The following is a 20,073-nucleotide window of genomic DNA, read 5'->3' on the forward strand; positions in this document are numbered from 1 at the left end:
CGACGTGCCATCCATATCTACGGGTGTAGTGACCTTACCTCCATGCCGATCGAGTTACCTCCTCTTTCGTGCACTTCGGTAGCTCCATGATCCAAGTGCAAGCTTCAAGCAAGCTCCATCCTCAAGCTCTATTCTCCAAGCTCCATTGCCGCGAGCAAGACAAGAGAAGAAAAGAGAAGAGGAGAAGAGAGGAGAACCCGGTCCCTCACCCTCACACACTCACTCCCTCATACTCTCACACTCCCTCTCTCAAGCACAAGCTCAAACAAGCAACCAAGCAAGAAGAAGAAGAAGAAGAAGAAGAAGAGGAGGAGGAGAGCCACTTTTGGCCACACACAAGAATGGGCTTCTCATTCACTTTTCAACTTTATATACAAAACCCTAAATCCCTTTTGGACGGTTATCCCCTATCCCCTTTTTTACATGGCTGGCTGTGGCTTAGGCCCTTATTCCCATTGTCCTTCTATCTTCCTAGCTTCCTTTCCACCGCCCATCTATATTTACAAATTGCACGAGTGAGAGCCCGGTGCTCCTTAAATTAAATCATGATGCACTTGCGCTCTTTTACAAAAGTATTGACTTGCACTTTTCCTTGTGCGTCTTTTTCCCTTATTTAGGACTTTTCTGCACTTCTTGTGTTTCTAGATTTTTCTTGACGCGCCTTCGTCTTCCATTTCACTTTGCCTTGGCCTTTGTCTTCTGCTTTAGCTTTTCCAAAATTTCCACTTGTTCATTTGATGGTTAACATGGGAAATCATTATTCTCTTTTACCTAAACCATGTCCAAAAGACCAAAGTGCACAAAAAAATGGAGGACTACTCACCCAATGGAAAAGGATACAATGCCTAGCCTAAAGTGAAAACCCTAACTGTAACATATATAATTTGCAAAAGCGAATGGAGAGCTCATTCTTGTGTGTGCAACTTTGGAGTTTCCACCCTTCTATTTTCTTGTCTACTATCTTATAGCAACTATTGCTTGAGAGTGAAGGAGAGAGAGTGAGTGTGTGATTTTAGTGATGACCCAAGTGAGAGTGAAGCTCATCTCATTCCCTGGACCAATCTCTTCTTTCCCTCTTTCTTATGTAGACCAAAGGATAAGACCTTGAGTGGGAGAGTGTGAGAGAGAGAGTAAATGAGAGAGAGTGTGTGTGAGGTTGAGTGAGAGAGTGAGGAACTAATTAGGAGAAGCTCTTATCAATCCTCTTCTTCTCTTTCTTCTTTTGTATCCTCTTCTCTCAACATTGAAACTATATCCATGCACATAAATATGAGGAGAGAAAGTGGCTTGAGGAGCAAGGCATGAATCATGAGGCAACCAACAAGCATTCTATACTTTTCAAACTACAATGCGGTGAAGATAAGTAGTAGATGACTCTGCTTCACTTTTGGATCTCTAGCTTCCATTGTTCATGAGGCATGAGATGGGAAGCGTAGATGGTTCAAAGCAAGAGTACAAGCCAAGTAAGTGAGAGGTAGTTGAGCCATGTTTCTATCAAACTCTTAAAATGATAAGAGCCTTTGTCTAATGTCTAATTGTTAAGTTCTCCTAGAGCCTAACATTTTTGCTCTATATCGCAGATCATAGATTGAATTAATTTACCTCAGGCACTCATGTTTTTACTATGTGGAAAAACATGAGGTATTGTGTGCTTAAGACGGATGAAATGGTAAGGAACTAATCTTTGTTTGTATGCCATACTTGATCCAAAACATGCATGGTTAGTTAGGAGACCAAATCCATGTGAGGAATTGGTTTGGGGATTGGAACTAGATTAGAGTTGATTAGACATATATAAAGTACATTAGGAATGATTGAGCAAAAAACTTTTAAAAATATTAAAATAATAAATCATTTAATGCTGTGTGAGAAAGGTTCGCATGGTTCACCTATTGGTAGCTTACATGAGATCAGTTAAGCTTCATGATTAATTTGCTTGAGAGTTTAGTAGAGTATAGAAGTAGATAAGGTTGCTATCAATGTGTGACAAAGATTTAACATGTTAGTCTAGTTGTTTACTTGCATACTTGGACTTTCTCACAATTATTAGACAAAGCATTGTCTACTTATCTCTACTTGCACTTAGGCTCTAGTTAGTTAACCTAGCTTGGACTAACTAGGGATAGCTGACTAGTCTCCTCATGTACATGAGCATGAGTTGTGAGTCCTAATCTACCCCACTTAGCCTAGCATTACAAGATCCTCAATTCCACTTGACCTAGGATTTTTTTGTGGTGGCAACACATCAAAAAGTATTAAAAAATGAGGACGATTTTGCTCAATAGTAATCCACTACTAGCTTGTGGCATTAATGCATCAACTTTAGGATGCTTATTTTGGCCTTGCTTTTTCTAGTTAGCATCAAGATCTCTCCCAATAGCCCATGACTTGCCTTCTCTTAACCAAAAGAAAGCACACATAGCTTGCTTTTTCCTTCTATGCCTAAAAAGCATGCATTAACATATGAAAAGCAACTCACGATTCAACCTATGATGGCAGCTATATCATGCTCATGAGTTCATGCCTACTAATTACCACTCTTTGACAAGGCATAGATTCAAAGCACCCATCGATGACTTAGTCTTAAAAACCATGATTCCATAAGGGTGCCCACAACTTAAAACCACTAGCCATGACTTCATGTCATTAAGCACAACTTCATTCGACTTGCCCACAACTACATAGAACTTGTGTAGACTCTATGATTTCTACATATGATTGCTAAAGGCCAATCCATAATTGTAAGGGAGGTTTTCCACAACCAAGCAAGTTTCCTATGACTTATATAATTCACTAAACAATCAATCTCGGTTGCCCACAACTTGCAAGGAAGGCCAAAACTATCAAGATTAGCATTATCTTGCATGATGTCTACATCATCTACCTATTTACACCTAGGCTTTCCTCAAGCAACAATGTGAGTTCTTAACCTCTCAAAGACCCAAGCACTATTGGTCTATAGTTATATTGTTTGCATGCATATGAAAGTATTGATTTTAGACTTGATTGGCACTTGAATAAGTTGAAATCTAGTTGAGCACAAGAAGCACACTTGCACCACGACTCATCAGTCTTGCATGGAGCATAAAAAAGTGGAAATATTGATTATGCATTAGCACCTATTTGCATTAAGAAGTGGGATAGTCAAATGGTAAATAAAAGACTAAGAAGAAATCGTACCCAAAAACCTAGAAGGGCTAACATACACATAACTCTAAGTGGCCAAAACTTGAGCCAAATCACTTTGAGACTAAATCATAAGACCTAAATAGATCAACTCAATAAATGATTTTAAGGAATCGTAACTCTATAGGAAGAACCAATAAATAAGCTCAACTCAATAAAGAAGAACCAATAAGACCTAAACAAGTAAACTCAGTAAAGAAGTTCAAGAAATTATAACTCTTCAAGAAGAACCGTGCCCAATTAAAACAACTTTAAATAGGTCGATGCAATAAATAAGTTTAAAGAATCATAAATCTTAAAAAAGAACCAATACAAAAGTTCAAATCAATAAACAAGAACCAATAAGACCTAAACAAATAAACTCAATACAAAATTTTGAGAAATCACAACTCTTCAAGAAACCATTCCCAATTGAAACAAATTCTTAGATCAAAACCCTTAGACTTACAATCAAGACATAAGTAAGATTGACACACCAAAAATGGTTAGACTTACGCTCTAAGAATTCTTGAACCCATATGCAAGAGGGTCAAGCTCCTTAACCAAAAATGAATCACAACGAGGCTTAAAAGAAACACCTAAACTTGAAAACAAGGACCTTAACAAGCTCTCAAAGAAGCCTTGCAAGAACATATAAAACCCTAGGCTAGAAAGACCTAACCTTGTAGGAGAGCAGTAACAATCAATTAGGCTAATTAAGAGTTGAGAAATATCGGTACATGCAATTGCAAATTGGGCTAGATATTCCAAACCCCAAGGGAAGTGGATTTCTTAATCTTGAACACAACAAGTAGAAGCTAGAAATTGAAGAAACCCCCATCCCCTTTACAAAAAGAATTGTCAATCTTGTGAACCTAGAGAGATACAAGCAAAAAACTTACAAGATGGAGGGAGGCAAACCCCCATCCCCTTAACAAAAGAATCATCAATCTTGTGAACCTAGAGAGAGACTAGCAAAAAACTTACAATATGGAGGGAAATAGATATACTAGAGAATTTTTTCAAGACTTGTACAAGTCTCTAGAAATCTTTGAGGCTATGATTGATTTCAATATAACCAAAATGAGTCAAGAAGCCATAGAAAAAATGCTACAACCCCTTAAAGATGAAGAGAAGAGTAACTTAACAAGTTGTTGGATCTAAGTATAGCTACAAAATGGGAGATGTAGAGAGAAGTAGATAATATCAAGAGATTAGGTCATGAATTTCAATCTAATAATGTCATACAATTTCTTGTTGTTAGACCTAATACAAAGACAATTGCTTGACAATTCTTTAGGCCAAATCTCAATGACTAATACCCTACTAACATGGAGTGGATGTGCTTTGTAGACCTTTGAGCAAGTGTTGAGGCCAACAACCTCATATCCAACTCAAAGATAGCACAAGCAAGTTGAGGACTTTGTATCAAAATATGAATGATAGAAAGACCTAATGCCAAGGTGGTAACCAAAGCCTTCATCACAAGGATGTGAGATTAAAGAATGAAGGAGACCATTGCAAGCAATTCAATCCTAGATATATCTAACATAAGTGGCACATTAGATGAATCCATTATGATAGAAAACCTCCATAGATAGAGGAGCACAGACAAAAAAGAGACATGATCTCAAGATCCTCACTCCAAAAAAAGCAACATATAGCTCAACATAGCTCAAAAGACATATTGGTTACCTTCAAACAATAGCAAAAGGAGCTCTCAAAACTCATGGCTATCATTAGGCAACCAAGGTCATATAAACAAAACATCTATTGCATATTTTGTGGTAGATATCATCGAACATTGGAGTGTCCCAAAGCTAGACAAGTATGCATGAACTATGGTTGCTTTGGCCATGAGGAAGCTTACTCCAAATCCCCAAAAAGGCTTTTGTATCTTTCTTTGTATTCTAGTGTTGAATATCAATAGCAAAATAGAGGGCCTTTCTATCAAAGACCTCAACAACTAGCCTTACCTACCTTGCTTGATGAAATGCTAGTCGCACCATGAGTGGAAAGCAATCCTTCAAGGATAGCAAGAACTCCATGTTCATTGTGCAGTTCATAGAAGAACCACCAAAGGAAGAGGAACATGCAAAATCCTATATCATATACAATAAGGAGAGAAATACATTCCTTTTGGACTACTACACCCAATTCTGATGTACATGACTAAAGACAAGGTATGATCCAAGCCTATGAGACCCTTGAGTGTTAGAACTCCATTCATCTTGGACATGTTTTGATAAGTATCCATAGAAATAGGAACCTCCCAAGGACAAAAAGGCTAATCGAGATGCGCCGAATATGGCATAACACATATCAACCAAGATTGTTCTAAGCCAAAAGTAAGACAAATAAGATTATAATCATCTCTTTAGTACTATTAAGTCTTTTGGGAGTTCAAATGATCATTGATGAAGACACAATCTCGATCCATGTGAATAGTGTTACAAGAGCTAAAAGGAAGAAGAAAGGAGTTAGTATACCTAGCCCTTCTATTGCTAATAGATCCATGATTGGAAAAAAGAGCTCAAAGAAAAGAAAGAAGAATGTGAATATCAAAGTTTCTTGAAAAGCAACGGGATTACAACAAATCTTTAAAACATGGTCGCTTCTAGCACAAAAATTCTACACCTAACATTGAAAATTCTACCACTACCAAAGTAGGTGACTATCATACTCAAAGCATGAGTTTGAAGTGATTGACAAGTTTAAAAACCACAAGCTAAGGTTCAAGATTAGGAGGTGGTCAGAGGAGCAATGAGTGGACTTGGCCTATCTAGCACTACATCAATGTCAACCACATAGATCCTAACACCTTTGCAAAACTTGAATTAGATCCAACAAAGAGAGGAACCACAAGCAATGCCCTTACAATGGTGTAGCTACAACACCCATAGGATTAGGAATTTTTAATTCAAGGAAATAGACCCAAATATCATTGAAACCCTAACTCTACCAATGTGACATCCCATTAGGAAATTTTTTTAAAGGGAATCCACTTCTCTAGAGAGCCTTCAAGGCTTAGGAAGGAATCAAAGTAGAAACGATTGAATCAATCCCGCAAGAGCCTCAAAAATGGGTAACCCTAGCCTACTCTAATTCTAACTTTAGGAGCACTAAAACTGAACATGTTCTAGGAGTTGGTTGTCATCCTTCCACTTGAAGCTCTAGGTGGCTCAATAAGAAAAAAAATCATAGACACTAGAGTTGGAATTACCATTTCAATGAAGCTATTAATGAAGCTTGAGAAAATCCAGCTATTGAGAGTGTGTACTTCAGTTGGCTATGGTTGATGGGTTTAAAATCCACCTATTGGGTGTGTTAAAAGATTTGCACATCAAGATTTCTAGTATCACATTTGCCATAAATTTAGTGGTGATGAAAGGAGTTTATCAGATTCTATTGCTCAAACATCACTAGATGCAAAGTGCAAGATTAATTGAGGATTTGAGCAATGGATTGGTCATCCTAGACAATAGAAAGATGTAGCTAGAGTTGAAATGGGAAGCTAGGAGACAAATCTAGTAGACCTAGATGCTATCTTTAGCATGCTTAGAGGAGATATGAACTACCCTCGTGTGCCTAAGCCACTCAATGATTACATCCCTTGCCTAGAAAATGAACATGACCTAATGCATAGGAGACAACTATGAGGCCTACGAAAAAACTAATCTTAAGGGAATAGAATCCCTCCAACAAAGTAGAGCCCCTCCAATAAACTAATCCTAAGGGAATAGAACCTCTCCAACAAAACAAATCTTTAGAATATGTTTTCTTAGTGGGAATGGCCCTCAAGAAAACTTACTAATATTTGAATAATTGTTGGAAAAACTCAACTAAACATGGACAAAACTACATTAGATTGATTACTAGAATAGCCTAGTAGAAGCTTTAAAGAGAAGAAGACTATAATAAGGAATACACTAGTAGGGATCTAGAAGAACAAGGATTAGAGTATGAAAGTGCTAAGGACTCTAACAAAATGAGTCCATTGACTACGATATAAATAGATACATGATAGAATAAATCCATAAAGACTTTAACTTATCAAAAGTTGAAGGCCTACTAATTGATCTTGGTGTAGTTATGATTAAGTCACACATGGAAGCCCACAAACCTCATACCTTTCCTTGAGAGTCCTCTCGATTGGGAGAGAATCCAAAATCAAGTTTCCAAGGAAGCTAGAAAGCTTGAGATCAGAGTTGTTTGATAGCAATCCCAAGATTCCTCAATCTTCCAACACTACTATAATTTTCAAATAGTAAAGCGATGTTGATTTTCATCGCTCAAGCATCGCTCTAACCTATCTATATGCCCTTGCTTTTGTAAGTTACTTATGCCACATTATTTGTGACATGTCACATATGGAATAACAAGCATATTTTAAGTGATGTATGCAATAGCATCCCTTAAGGGATGTTTTTTTGTTTAGTATGTGTCTCTTAAGCGACACTTTTTTTGTTTTGCCAATAGAAAAACTATTGCTTACTCTCAATCTTGGACTCTTCTGCTCTTTCATTTCCTCTCACTCAGTCCTCTCTCTCTCTCTCTCTCTCTCTCTCTCTCTCTCTCTCTCTCTCTCTCTCTCTCTCTCTCTCTCTCTCTCTCTCTCTCTCTCTCTCTCTCTCTCTCTCTCTCTCTCTCTCTCTCTCTCTCTCTCTCTCTCTCTCTCTCTCTCTCTCTCCCCCCCCCACATACATACTCTCTCTATCTTTATGTGTGTGTGTAGCATTCGTTCTCTCTCTCTCTCTCTCTCTCTCTCTCTCTCTCTCTCTCTCTCTCTCTCTCTCTCTCTCTCTCTCTCTCTCTCTCTCTCTCTCTCTCTCTCTCTCTCTCTCTCTCTCTCTCTCTCTCTCTCTCTCTCTCTCTCTCTCTCTCTCTCTCTCTCTCTCTCTCTCTCTCTCTCATCCACACACACAAAATATGGGTACACTCAATAGATGCATTGTGCATGTGGCCAGTTTAAAAAATGTAAGCACATCAAGTTAATGAAATAGTTATATTTTCCTAACTACAATTTGTAAAAATAAAGAATAATATGAGATGGAATAATATCATATCGATAATAATAATATACATATGTAAATGTTAGAGTAGAAATTTACAAAAACAATACATGAATGACCAAGTGATCAACAAGTAAATCAAAGCATAGCTCAAGCAAGGGCCAAGCAACTGGTGGCTAATACATCAAAGAGTGACTTGGGCTAAGCTATCATCTCATCATTTGAGTCCTTGTTGTTAGCACCCATATCTAAGTTAGGATGCTTAGATAATGACCCTGCTCTCTATGGCTCTACCCCCTTACTTGCATATTTGAACCCTCACCTAGGGTGGGCTCCACCTACTCACCAACTTGACATCTGCCCTCCTCGGGCTCCTATCAAGCAATGGCCTCCATATCTCATGTTCCATAAATCTTTTACACATTGTGAGATATCTATTACTTAGTAATGAAGCTTATAAAGGGTTGTGAAGGAAAAACTAATTTAACACAACCACATACATATAAAATAAGACATTTGAAAGTGTGTAGCTTATCTACTCACAAAAGTGGCAACAAATCCCTTTTTGCCCATTTGTCCTAGATGGGATGTATGCCTTGCTCATAGCTTGACATGTGCCGCTTCCTATCACATTTCAAAAATAAGCACTAAGTATCATAACTTCTCTAGTTCTAAATCCTTGAAACAAAAAAATAAAATGTCAATCATACCTTTCATTGTGTGAATGCATCTCTAGTCGAAAGTGGCTCCACAACTCCTCAAAAAGGGGCAGTTGATCTCTTATTCTCCTTGATCATTGCATATACTCTCCCTTAAAAACCAATGTCAATATCCATGTCTATGTGTTAAATGAATGTGGAAAAAATGTTGAAGGCTTTTTTTAGGGTAGGTCTTTAAAATATATATTTTCATAAGACTCTAAAATGGCCAAGTTCAAAATGAGTTTCCTAACCTTATGAAATAGATATCTTGGCAACTATAGACATCCTCTCTCTCTCTCTCTCTCTCTCTCTCTCTCTCTCTCTCTCTCTCTCTCTCTCTCTCTCTCTCTCTCTCTCTCTCTCTCTCTCTCTCTCTCTCTCTCTCTCTCTCTCTCTCTCTCTCTCTCTCTCTCTCTCTCTCTCTCTCTCTCTCTCTCTCTCTCTCTCTCTCTCTCTCTCTCTCTCTCTCTCTCTCTCTCTCTCTCTCTCTCTCTCTCTCTCTCTCACAAAGATAGTGAATTTTCTAATAAAAACACAATTTATAAACTTACAATCTTTGTATGCCATCATCTTCCATTGTGCATGATGGATATGAGGAGAGCATGCCATGTTGATGTAACATTTTTTTAGGAATATACTAATGGTGGCCACAAGTGATATGTCATACTCATCAAAAGTCATTTGGCTAATATTATATTATAGCATTAGGTACATTCAAAGGTACATTCAAAGGTCACATTGATGTCTTTTTGTGGTTGATATCATCTTACAGCATTAGGTACATTGAAAGCTCACATTGATGTCCTTTTGTGGTCCAATATATTGTTGGGTTCTATGGGATTAGGTGCATTCAGAGCATGAGTACATATTGACTCTATGCTAATGTGGCCTCTTTCTCCAAATGAGGTCTTAGGCATCATAAGGAAGAATGCTTGTATATTGGTAGGAGGCCTTTTTCCCAAGAGAACATAGCTGGTCTAATTAACAATAGCCCAAGAAGAAGTGCAATAATGAATTGTATTTTCATTGAGTGTGAAAATGGTTATGAGCCCAAGTATATGACTCAAGATGTCCCTACTTGCATATAGTTCAGGCCATCACATCATTGCATGCTAGGGATGAGTTACATGTGAACTATGGGTGGCAAAGACCTGACCAAGAGCTACTATGGATTGAGCAATTGTAATGGAAAATTCTATTTTAACTCTTCACGTAGCCTGAGAAAAGCTCTTTTTGCTAGTCTAAACTAGGCACTTGTAAATGATGCACATTATGATTTTTCATTAGTGTTAGTTGCACTTAATAAGAAAACACTTAATAAGTATTTCCTTTGCAAAAATGTAAGAATTATGTATAATATGTGAATCATCATTATTAAACTTGTAAAGTACATTTTACACATTTGCTTAGATTTTTGAGTTCATCTAAGAAGAGTGCATTATTTTTGCAAGCTTTTGATTTCGTGCTTTTGAAACAACCTTGGATATTTTCTATAAATGACATCAACAGTATAGTTCACTACATAAATGTCATGTCACACACTACTGTTCCTTTTTAACATGAAGATATGTGATATATCATGCATCCATCACTATTTTGGAGCTCCCAATAAAATGCACACTATCCGAAATAGAGGAAGCAATGCTATTAGAATTGGAATTTTCAAGCTTTTTAGCAAGAAATTGTTACTTAATCCACTCTTGTGTGAGAGAAAAAAATGGTGACCAAGAATTGTCCAATCACAAGGCCACACAACTTATATTTAAAGAAAAAATTACTCTCACCTCGTGTGTCACATATCCTTATTCTTGCCTGCGAAAAGTGTCCATAATTGGGTTTTTCTTTTGTCAACCTTATGAGTGCACAAAAAAAGAGTGAATAAGCAAGGTAAGTACAATGCAGCATCAACTACAAATGGAGAGAGGGCATCACATTGTGATGATAGCATTTCAAGAAGTGATAAAAAAATGTACTAGCACACTTCTTTATGTAATGAAGATAAAGAAGAAGTTTGATGGAATGCTCTCCTTTTCTGTTATAGTATGGGTGCAATCTTTCTGCAAGCTACATGATATGTTTTCAAATTATTAAATGCAAGCTCTAAATGATGTTGATCTTGTTTGATCTCTATATCAAGCTTGACATGTGATACAGGTCTAGCTCGTTTCACTTACATAAACAGTTCACTTGCACATGTGATGGAGGTCATGCTTCAAGGAGAAGATGTGGGCTAGTTAATGATTATCTGAAAACTTTTCCCTCTATTGCACATTTCTTTACATAATTATATATATGGCTAAAGTATTATGAACTGCTCTACTTCTCTTTATAACATGAGTGCACACTACTCCTTCTATATGAATGTTTGCAAAGTGTTAAATGCACACTCTCAATAGTATTGATCTTTTTTTGGTGAATAATACTCCATTTGAAAGCTAAAGGATATGTTTAGTAAAAGTATTAAATGCAAGATTTGTATAATGTTGACCTTGTTTAGTAGTTCACATACAACCTGGGTTACTTTTTTAAATATGCTATTTTGTGTATGCACATGTAAGGGATGTTGTAGACATTTGTAAAGCATCAAGGTCTAAGTGTAGATGCATGTGTAAGATGTAAGGCTATGTGTATTCATGTGTAAGGTATGGTGTAATGTAAGGTTATATAGGGTGTAAGGGATGGTGTAGAATGGTGGTAAGTGTATAAGGCATAGCTTTTGGAAGATGTGGTCCAAAGGTATGAGGATGAAAGGTATGGTGTAAGGATAATGATGTTAGCAAATGCCATAGGGTGTAAAATGTAATGGTAATATGCAATATATAGGGTGACATAAAATATAAGGGATGATGTACAATATTGATCTATGTTCAATAACATCATTGGGAAAAGCAAGGAGAGGTGTGCCACAAATCTATTGTAGAAGTAATCGACTATCATTAGCTTTATCATATCCCCATGGTTGACATACATATGAGAGCTTGGATCTAGTGAGTTCTTTCACAAAAGTATTTTGACCTAGCAATTTTTACACCGTCATATAGCTATCTCAATAAAAACTTCATTACCTTAAATGTGGTCGTGGACTTTGTGATATGAGCCAATGCCACATCAAAATATCATGCAAAGTTTTTTTATCTTGAAGATACAAAGTACGAGTCTTAGGTATCATGGTATAATTTTATGAATGTAGCTTGTGAGGGAGCTTGTTGTGATTACATTTGCATTTGCAAACACAACATCTTCCCTCTACTATGGGACAATGGTCAAAAAACTACAAGTAAATATCTCAACTAATCCTAGATATGACTCGCATGTAATAATGTGGCTTTTCTTGATTATCATTATCATTGTTTGTAATGAATTTAGTTACAATGATTGATTGGAGTGAATCGATGCTACAGTATTTGTTATCAATTGCATTTTAATTTTATTTCAATTTATTACTTATTTAATTATATTCCACATCTATGGATTCCATGTATTTCAGCATCCTTTTTAGGCCTCTAATGTCTCGAATTACCAAAATCATCTACCTTATCTTAGACCAAGTGTCCCTAATTGCCAAAATCATGTACACTATGCTTGCATTCTATCATGGAACCTCCAATGTCTACCTATATCACCTCTCATGCATGTTATGCTAGCAATATTCTAGCCTAGGTGCTCCAATGTCTAGTTAATAGACTGACTTACATTGGGTATTTGATAAAGGCAAAGGAAAGATATTTGAAGATGCTACTAGGCCACTTTCTTCTAGTTATGAGTCACCTGGCAATGAAATTCTTGATAAAGAACTTAGTATATCATTTGTTACTACACTTGGAGTTAGACAAAGTAGGTATGTACCACCTCATGAGAGGGAGTCACATAGCGCACACAATTAGAAAGGTTAAAGAGAGTCAGAAAGCCGATTGATAGGATAACTTATAGTGGGTATTTAGCCAGACACTTTGCTTACATGACTAAAGTGATGGGTCGCAAAGAGCCTACAAAGTTCATTCTCACTTGGTCACAATATCATATCATGTGTCCCCTTTATGTGTTACATAACGTTACGATAACAACTCTAACCTAGGGCCTCTAATGTAGAGATATATCACCTATCACGGACATTATGGAATTTTAATCTAGGGACCCAATGTCTAGCTATAGCACCCATTTATACTTTATGGTACCATTCTAACCTCATGGGATCGAGTGTTTAGCTATATCACCAAGTTTCTCACTCAAAAACCATGCTATACTAGAATTTCTCCTCTTTATATCATGTAACAATTCGTAAGACACCTAATTATATATGACAAAATGCACACAAGTTTAAACCTATTATGTCTTTGCTTTCCCATGGTCTTATATCTTATAATCTTCCAATATGTCCTTACAATTCATAGAACTCACAGAGAACAGATTCTATGGATGGATGATAACAACATGCTCACAATTTTGGGTATAATATCGCCCTTAGGAAAAACCTCAAGGGGGGGTTGTTAATACTAGCAAAGAGGTTGCCACTTGCCATTAAAAGCTTCCAACCTTAGTGGCCATGCTAGTGCCCCAAAGTGGTCATGATAGTGCTTCTAGTTCCGTAATCATTGCTTAACTACCTAGGGGCTAGAGAAATGCTACCTCAAAGGAGGCTAAATTTCCCACCCTGGCCATTTGATCAATTTATTTTATGTGTTTCTTAGATTATTAATATGGTATCATTTCACTAAGCTCAAGGCTAATGAAGGGCTCATCGCAATCCGCATGCAAGTATAGCTAGGAATAAGCTAATCAATATTTAGCCATTAATCCTTGAAGCTTGCCCCTCATAATATAGTTATTCTCATAGCCCTACTACAATTGTCCTTGTAATCATTAACTCATAGCAACCAATGCCTTCAATAGTATGTGTAGGACTACATGAGTACTCTAGAGCTTTTAGCTCATAATGAGCATAGCAGTAGGAAGCTAGTGCTCGCATAGATTCAATCTCAAATAATAACTATTCATGTTGGTATGGACTTAGCTGCAATGGATCACTTATAATCGAATATTGAGGCTCGATTAATTCAGCTATATCTAGCATAATTACTTAGAGAGAGTGCTGGCTCTTGTAGGGTATTAAGTGCTAATATACAATCCGAGGTCGTAGGATAGTGAAGCAGCAAGGTCATAGGATAGCAAAGCAATGAGGTCATAGGCTGTTGTTTGTGCAAAGTAGGACAATTGTCCATGCATGCGCAAATCACAAGGGAGCTGCATAGTGGTGGCATGTGTGATCTCATGAAATTCATACACGATATGTGCTCGTTCACTATGCAAGTGGTCGGTGAAGGAGCCATGTGTATGATTTGGGACTTCAGTGAAAACACGTGAAAAGGTGACAAGAAAATATACTAGTGAGCAAGCGAGAGAGAGAGAGAGAGAGAGAGAGAGAGAGAGAGAGAGAGAGAGAGAGAGAGAGAGAGAGAGAGAGAGAGAGAGAGAGAGAGAGAGAGAGAGAGAGAGAGAGAGAGAAGCCAGTAATGAGTCAAGTTGCTTCAACGCTTTTGTGGGTGGTATCTAACTCTCAGTTTGTGCACACACTCACTTGTCTCCCTCTCATTCCTCACCCTCGTATAAAAGTGGCATCAAGACTAATTTTCATGATACTAAGCAATAATGGCTATGATCCTTGAACATCAAAGTAAAGCCAATACCATCAATAGTTTAATGATCCATACACACCAAAGTATGCAGCCAACAACATGCAATATTCAGTGTGGTCATAAAGCAATAGGATTGTCCACGTGCACGCAAGACAGGGAAGCTAGCAATGGTGGTGTGCGATTTCTCCAAGCTAAGATCTTGACTACTATTGGTCTAGGGTTTTGTTGTACCACATTACTATGGACCCAAGCCTCCACACTCAAATAAAAAGGGGGGGGGGGTAGTCCCCCCATTGTTCATATGCACAATGGAGCCTTCGCTTCTAATGAACCTTAGTGTGTAGAAAAAAACTAGGGTGGTAGTCCCCCCCCATCATCCGAGTATGCAATGGAGCCTTGATAGCTTCTAATGAACCTTAGTGTGTAGGAAAGAAGGGGGGTGGCAACAACCCCATCATCCAAGTCTTCTAATGAACATTGCACACTAAGGTTCATTAGAAACTATGAAGGCTCCATTGACACATCGGAATAGGGGAAAAAACCCATAACCAAATAAATGGGTCTTTCATGGCTCCCACACCAACCCAAATCATATGAATGATGCTCACAAACAACTCAAAGAGATGGAAGGTGAGAATTTTTTCTAATGAAAGATTATCTTATGGTGTGACCAAAGCATCATCTTGTAGGGCCGAAGTAACACCTTGCATGATTACTTGGGATTTCTAGCTCTTTCTGTGATGGAATGACTAGCCATCCCAAATAGATCAATAGAAAGGGTTTTTTTGGCATAAAGGATAAAATAAATGGTGTATTTCATAAAATATAGTCTCAAAATCATCTCTTAGATGTGAGTAGAGTGTTTTTAGCTATATTAGTTATACAACCATCACTACTAAGTTTCTTTACTTTGGACACTATCTATCTTGGTTCCAAAATCACAATGTCCACCTAATCCTTTTCACATAGTCTTGTATCATCACTTCACACTCCTCTCCTCTAAATTTTTCCATGATTTCACATGAGAAACCAACCAAAGCTTGTAGCATCAAGTTCCACATTAATACAAAATTAGGATGAATCTATATGCATGTTGCTAATAATAGCTTGGTACACTTGTCTCCTAAGAGATGAAGCCTTCAAACTCTCATAGAGTGTCGCCCATGTCTTGCTACACAAGCATTTATCCCAAAGGTCTTCATGCTACAATTGCCCTTGCACACCCATGTATTGCTACAAAAGCACTCATCAAAAAGTCTTCATACTAAAATTACTCTAGCACACCCATGTCTTGCTACATAATAACTCATCACTGAGGTCTTCATGCTACAATTTCCTTTGCACATCAAAATGTCTCTCATGTCCTTGTATCTCTCAGTATTTTTCCCATTCGTTGTGCAATACTCCACTCTCATGGTTACACTCAATATCTCAACTTGTAGACCTCTTATCTCAAACACAATGGATATATTTCAACAATCCCTTGTTCAATTACATGATCTATATTCATATCATCCATGTTTGGCAACACAAATTGAAGATAGGACTCTACATAATGCCTCTACCTAATACTAGTACTCTACCTAATGCAAATGTCTCTACAACACAAATAGTAGGTAGGTAGAGGCCTTCTTTTCACCTCTTAGAAATCTATTTGCAACCCTAAGAATATATATGAATCTACCTAATGCCTCTGCTAAAGCATAGGTTTCACCTACAACTAATCAAGGAGTGATGGCAATGTGAATCGAACCAAGACTTATGGAGAAATATTTCCTAAGGGATAAATTTGGTGACCAAGATATTGCATGGACCAAATTTCTTTTATATCTCATTCCATACCTAAGATATAGTATTTGTTTAACATTGAAACCCACAAAGGCCAATATAAGATCAAAGAGGAATCCCTTCCTCACAACCAAATAAGAATGATTGAAGTACCACCCTAGCTTGGTATGCCATTGCAAACCACCTCTGAAATTTGGCCTCAAAGTGGATCCTTCCTTCCCAAGAGAACTAGAAGAAATTTGGCCTTAAAGTGGATTTGTTGGTCTTAATGGCAGGGCTTGGTGGGATTACAATGCTTGTCACACCTCAAAACTTGGCAGAATGGAGCCCAAAGTCACCTAGAGTTTGAGAAGTCATTGGGCAAGGAGTGGAAAGACTTAAAAGGAAAGAAGATTTTAGTGTGGGATGGTAATCACCATCTAAAGACATGGATGAACCAAATTAAGGACATTGAGTTTTTATTTTATAGTCAATTTCTTTCACATAAGTATTTTATTGTTTGCAATAGTATATAATCTTTATGCTTTCCTATGATATATAGTGCATGCCGACTCTCTTGAGTACCATGTATCCATGCACTATCACTTTATCAAGATAGACAAATCAAAAGAGATAGAGCTCCTTCTAGCCTTGGATATGTTAAGATTCAAGCTCATTAGTCTTTTGTCAGTTGTTTACCTTCGTGAATAAGGTTAAGTCAGTGTGACTTAACCATGGTTTGATCTAGGTTTGTTGATCATTGTATGTGTGTTGTACATACAGTTGACTTTTACACTATGTGTTGATGGAATGACAGGGAGCATGTGTGCTACCCTTTGAGCGCGTGCCTTATGTCCATCTCTCTCGTTGAACTGTAATATGGTATCAGAGCTACATTCCATGGCTAACTTGAAAATGGACTCCTGACTGGGCTCGCTCTGGATCGTCGCTCAGAAACATTGCCCAATATTTGAGAATCACCTTGCCTTGTATGTTCCAATCTCTAAGTTGTTCTGTACTCACATGACAATGATGAAATAAGGGACATTGAGATATGTCATAAAAGGATCGGTCATGTAAATGTTCAAAAGTTGAAGAATATGCAGCATAAGCAAGTTGTACTTGGACTCCCTAAGCTCAAGCATGCAGAATTGGGACATGTATGTCAATCATGTCAATTTGGGAAGCAACCAAGGCTTCCATTTATGAGGCATGTAAGCACTACTACTAGACCATTACAGCTTGTACATTCTGATGTATGGGGACCCTCATAGAATGCATCTCTTGGGGGATCACGTTACTATGTGTCATTCATAGATGACTATAGTAGGTACACATGGTTGTATGTGTTAAAGCACAAGAGTGATGTCATGGATGTTTTTTAGGATTTTAAGAGACATGTGGAGAAAGAATTGGCTTGCTACATCTCATGCTTGAGATCTGATAGTGAAGGAAAATATTTTCTAAAGACTTTGATCACTTCTTGGCAGCTCATGGGATTAAAAGGAAATTGGCATGTAGTACACACCATAACAAAATGATGTGGTAGAAAGGAAAAATAGGGTGATCATGGAATCAACAAGAGCCATGTTGAATGAGAAAAACCTACCAAATGCATATTGGGCAGAGGCTATAATGACTGCAATGTATGTCATGAATTGTACACCAACAGCAAGTATACATGAGGCGACTCCTCATGAGAAGCTTTATGGGATAAAGCCGAACATTAGCCATCTTAAGGTTATTAGATGCTTGGTATATGTACATGTTCCAGATGAAAAGAGGAAGAAGCTTGATCCAAAGACAGAAAAGGCCATCTTTATTGGGTATGCACAAGATAGGAAAGCGTACAAATGCTACAATCCTTCTACTCATGAGATATTGGTCTCAAGAGATGTGGTATTTGATGAGCTGAAATCATGGCATGAGAAGAATATCACTTTGATGAATGATGATTATGGTTGTCATGAGACTTATGTACATGCAGGTACAAATGAAAGTTCAAAAATTTATGGGCCTTCTAAAGATGCTACTACATTAGTTAGTCCTTGGACAGGTAGATTGAGGACTTCAGCATCTTTGTCCACTGACACACATATGTCAGTGAGGGGGAGAAATGTGGATAAAGGCAAAGGAAAACTTAATGATGTTACAGGGCCACTCACTTGTGGTTATGATTCACCTGGCTGACAGCTTGGATAGTGAGCTTGATATTTCATCAGTTGTGACTCCTGGTGTAAGACATAGATACGTACCACCTCATGAGAGAGGAGAGTCTCATACTGCACCTCAGTTGAGGAGATCAGAAAGAGTTAGGAAGCCTGTGGGGATAGGCTTACATACAATGGTTATGCAGTGAGGCACTATGCATATATGGCAAAAGTCACTAGCTTTAAGGAACCCACAAAGTTTTCTGAAGCTATTTTGGATTATCATTGGTGTAAGGCAATTGATGAGGAATATTCAGCATTGGTTGAAAATGACACTTGGGATTCGGTTGATTTGCCTGAAGGAAAAATGGCTATTGGTTGCAAATGGGTATACAAAGTGAAGTGTAAATCAGATGGCACATTGGAAAGATACAAGGCAAGACTTGTGGCAAAAGGCTATGCACAACAATATGGTCTTGATTATGAGGAGACATTTAGCCCTATTGCTAAAATGGCAACCATGAGGACAGTGATTGCTTTGGCAGCATCTAAAGGATGGAGTATGTATCAAATGGATGTGAAGAATGCTTTTCTCAATGGTGATTTGGTTGAGGAAGTATACATGGATCAGTCCGAGGGCTCTATACATCTAGATTTTCCTACATATGTGTGTAGATTGAAGAAAGCATTATATGGGTTGAAGCAAGCACCTAAAGCTTGGAATGCTAAGATAAGTGCATGCTTATAGAAACTTGGTTTCACTATGGGCAAGGCTAATCATAGCCTATTCACAAAGAAGACAAGGGCTGGTTATTTGATATTAGGCATCTATGTGGATGACTTGATCATTACATGTGATGATGTCACAGGAATTGGAGAGATCAATGAAATGTTGCATGCTGAATTTTAGGTCAAAGATTTGGGTGAACTCAAATATTTCTTTGGGATTGAGGTTGTCTCTACACCTCATGGTACTTGGTTGTTGTAGAAGCAATATGCACAAGACATGTTGACCAAGTATGGTATGTTGGATTGCAAAGCATTGAGCACTCCATTGGAACAAAATGTTAAGCTACTTGCAAATGTTGGACATGAGATTGAGAATGTCACTATGTATAGACAAATGGTGGGTAGCCTGATTTACCTTACCATTACTAGACCGGATCTTAGCTATTTAGTTGGACCGATTAGCCAATTCATGCATAAATCTATGAAGCCACACTTGGATGCAGTGACGAGGAGGATCTTGAGGTATGTGAAGGCTACATCAGATTATGGCTTATTCTATGAGCATGGTAGGCCTTTGGAGCTTACATGATATATAGATGCCGACTGGGCAGAAAATACCTATGACAGGAGATCTACTAGTGGGTATGCATTTTCCCTTGGTAGTAGTATGGTTAGCTGGAGCAGTAAGAAGCAACCTACTATTGCACTCTCTAGTACTGAGGCAAAGTATAGAGGTGTTGCAATAGCTCCATGTGAGGCAACATGGCTCATGAAGCTTCTTGATGATTTGGGCATGCAGGAAGTCAGGCATGTCACACTCTATTGTGACAACATGAGTAGTGTGCTCCTAGCCAATAATCTGGTCTATCATGCTAGGACTAAGCACATTGAGGTACAAGCAGAGAAAAAGTGATTG

This window comes from Lygodium microphyllum, chromosome 3, assembly GCF_053477565.2.
Source record: "Lygodium microphyllum isolate KBCC chromosome 3, Lygodium_microphyllum_v1.1.10, whole genome shotgun sequence".
Classification (NCBI taxonomy): Eukaryota; Viridiplantae; Streptophyta; class Polypodiopsida; order Schizaeales; family Lygodiaceae; genus Lygodium; species Lygodium microphyllum.